This window comes from Octodon degus, unplaced genomic scaffold, assembly GCF_000260255.1.
Source record: "Octodon degus isolate 3935 unplaced genomic scaffold, OctDeg1.0 scaffold03424, whole genome shotgun sequence".
NCBI classification, from domain to species: Eukaryota; Metazoa; Chordata; class Mammalia; order Rodentia; family Octodontidae; genus Octodon; species Octodon degus.
In genome coordinates, this window is record NW_004528000.1 from 1 (window position 1) to 3,610 (window position 3,610).

A 3,610-nucleotide genomic window follows, 5' to 3' on the forward strand; every position below is an offset into this window, starting at 1 on the left:
AGTGGAGTGGAGAGGGAGAACGGTGCCAGTGAAGATCGACAAAGTGAGGATCTTTCTCCTAGGCTTGGCTGATAACGAAGCAGCCATTGCTCAGGCTGAAAGTGAAGAAACCAAGGAGCGTCTGTTTGAATCCATGCTCAGTGAGTGTCGGGACGCCATCCAGGCCGTGCGGGAGGAGCTCAAGCCAGATCAGAAACAGAGAGATTACACCCCTGAGGGGGAGTCAGGGAAGGTATCTAATCTTCAGTACCTGCACAGCTACCTGACCTACATCAAGCTGTCAACGGCAATCAAGAGAAATGAGAACATGGCTAAAGGTCTGCAGAAGGCGCTGCTGCAGCAGCAGCAGCCAGAAGATGACAGCAGCGCTCTCCCCGGCCGCAGCACCTGATCCGGCTCTATGACATCATTCTACAGAACCTGATGGAATTACTACAGCTTCCTGGCTTAGAGGACGACAGAACCTTCCAGAGAGAGATAGGCCTCAAGACCTTGGTGTTCAAAGCTTACAGGTGTTTTTTCATTGCTCAGTCCTACGTGTTGGTGAAGAAGTGGAGCGAAGCCCTTGTCCTGTACGACAGAGTCCTGAAGTATGCAGACGAAGTAAACTCTGACTCAGGAGCCTTCAAGAACAGCCTAAAAGACTTGCCTGATGTGCACGAGCTCATCACCCAAGTGCGGTCAGAGAAGTGCTCCCTGCAGGCCGCCGCCATCCTGGATGCAAACGATGCCCATCAAACGGAAACTTCCTCCCAAGTAAAGGACAATAAGCCTTTGGTTGAACGGTTTGACACCTTCTGCCTGGACCCTTCCCTCGTCACCAAGCAAGCCAACCTCGTGCACTTCCCGCCTGGGTTCCAGCCCATTCCTTGCAAGCCTTTGTTCTTCGACCTGGCCCTCAATCACGTGGCCTTCCCACCCCTTGAGGACAAGTTGGAACAGAAGACTAAGAGCGGCCTCACTGGATATATCAAGGGCATCTTTGGATTCAGGAGCTAACCAGGCTCTTCCTCGGGCAGGGGAGATTCTGACTTTTAGCTGTATTGTGAGAAAGCCCCGGCAAGTTCCATGCTATTAAATCCAGGTCTGCGTTGGCCCAGGGTGGGAGCTCTGCACCCTTAGCCCTGTGTTCCTATGTCTTGTGTTTGTGCACTTACATTCTTAACCCACGTGTGGGAAGGCCGCCCCGGTGTCTTTGGGCCCCTGTGTCTGCCCGCTGTGTCTCTCGTACCTCCTGGAGCACCACTGCCGTCTGGTGCCAGGGAGCCAGGGCCAGTTACCTGGTAAGGTGAGGTGCATTAGGGGCTCTGCAGAGGCACGTGGGGCCGTGGGTGTTTGTCCTGTGTCCTCAGCGTGGGTGTGGAAGGGACTCGCCCAGGAGCCCTCGAAGCTTTGCCCATGACTATGAAACATTGGTGGTGTCACTTCCAAGTTATGGTCAGCCTTATCCCCTCATTTCCAAGTAAACATTACGTTTCCAAACAAGCAGAGAGCTCTATTTTTAGAAGAAATATGTTACACTCAGAAATGATGAAACCAAATCTTATATTAAAAGCAAAGACAATAGAGACTGTGCCCATTTTTTACACGCCCTCTCTCCCGGGGACCTGAATGAACGGCCCCGTGAGGTCAGGCGGCCCTGACTTCCTGGCAGCCAGCTGTGCTTGCGGCTACGTACGGGATGTGGTGGAGGCACTGTTTTTAAAGAGTTCTGTGATTTCTAGATGCCATCACATTTTAATCTTCCTTACCCTTTTACTTTTTTACCTATTCATCCTTTTTTAATTTCATCTGTGGCATCAATAACAGATGTCACAAAGGCAATGTAAGAAAGAAGAAATAAAAGTGATTTAAACATGCAAAAAAAAAATAAAGAAAAATAAAGAAAAATAAAAAAGATTTAGCTGTGACAAATTGTGTTGCTATAGGCATGGGTGCACACATATCACTGTGGTATGATGCTTTCAGTTTTTCTGGAAAAATACACAGGAAGGGAATAGCTGGGTTAAATGGGTCCTCTAATCCTATTTTTTTTTTTTTTAAAGAATCTCTATACTGATTTCCATAGTGATAAAATCAGCATGGTACTAGCAAAAAAACAGACCTGAGAATCACTGGAACAGATTTGAAAGATGCAGACAAAACTATAAACTCAGCCACCTTATCATTGACAAAGGGGCCAAATATGTTCGCTGGAAGATAGCTGCTTAATAAATGGCACTGAGAAAAATGGCTTTCCACATGCTGAAGACTAAAATTAGACCCATGTCTATCACCATGCATTATAGTCAGAATGGATTAAAGATCTAAATATTAAAACAGAACACTAAATCTATTGGAGAAAGTATGTAGAAATCTTGAAGACATAGAGGTTAGACAGAGAATTCATGAACAAAAGCCAAACTGAATTGGAAATGCTTCAAAGAATCAACAACTAGGCTCTTACCTTATTGAAAAGATTCTGCACATCAAAAGAAATCACCAACAGAGTAAAAAGAAAATCCATGAATTGGGAAAAAATTTTAGCCAACTGTCCCTCAGGCAAAAGACTTCTATCTAGGGGCCAGGGAGATGGCTCAGTAGAATACATGCTTCCCTGGCAAGTGCAAGGGCCTGAATCCAATCCCCGAGTCCACAAAAATAAATAAACAAATAAATAAATAAGACTCTATCTAGAAATTATAAATAATTTTAAAATATCAGCCCCCCAAATTCAAAGCCCCAATCAAAAACTGGATAATTCTTTGTTGAGGGGGGCCAGCTTTTGGATACAGAATACTTAGCAATATCCCTGACTTCCATCCACTTCGTATCAGTATCATTCTACTCCCCAAGTTGTGACAAAAATGCCATTGCCAAATGTCCCTATTTGATATAAAATCATCCCCAGGTTAAGAACCACTGATTTGTTTCTGATTTCAGCATCACTATCCTAAATCATCCCCTGCAGAGCTTCTGGAGTTCTAAGCCTTACTACACAGCAATGAGGTCCTTGGGCTAGCAGCACTGGCCATCCCTTGGGAGCTCATTAGAAAAGCAGAATCACTCAGGCATGATGGTACACTCTGGGAGCTGAAGTAGAAGGATAGCAAAATACTGTCATCACCCCAAATGAAGACCACAAGCAGACGTTAGGCAGTCACTTCCCAGCCTTTCCCTAGAATGGAAAACACCAGAACATTAACTAAACTAACTGAAGATTTTAAAGATATAAATCAAATATCTAAAATATATATATATGTGTGTATATATATTTTATTTATTTATTTATTTATTTATTTATTTATTTTAAAGACTACATCTTGAGACCCAGAGCGCAGGCCCAGCATGTGAGGTGAGATAACTTGGGGCCCACGGATCCTGAATAGACCCAGAGCGCAGGCCCATTGGATCCTGAATAGACCCAGAGCGCAGGCCCAAGTGAGTGAGAGGACCCGGGGGGCCGCCGGATCCTGAATAGACCCAGAGTGCAGGCCCAGTGCGGAACCCTTCAGCAGAACTCCCAGCAAAGAGGCTAGAGGCAAGACCTATCCAGCTATTCAGGAGCAGAACATCTTGCCAGAGTGACACAAACGGTTCAGCTCTAACGGCTGCAGCAGAAAGCAGTGGA

At 45.6% G+C, this 3,610-nt stretch overlaps 1 pseudogene across 1 annotated transcript; it reads left to right on the forward strand.

The window, feature by feature from the left end:
• The first annotated feature begins 6 nt into the window (after positions 1 to 6).
• On the forward strand, positions 7 to 1,853 carry LOC101575975 (annotated as a pseudogene). The gene has a single exon (XR_192960.2). The product of XR_192960.2 is annotated as a signal recognition particle subunit SRP68 pseudogene (transcript).
• The last annotated feature ends 1,757 nt before the right edge of the window (positions 1,854 to 3,610 follow it).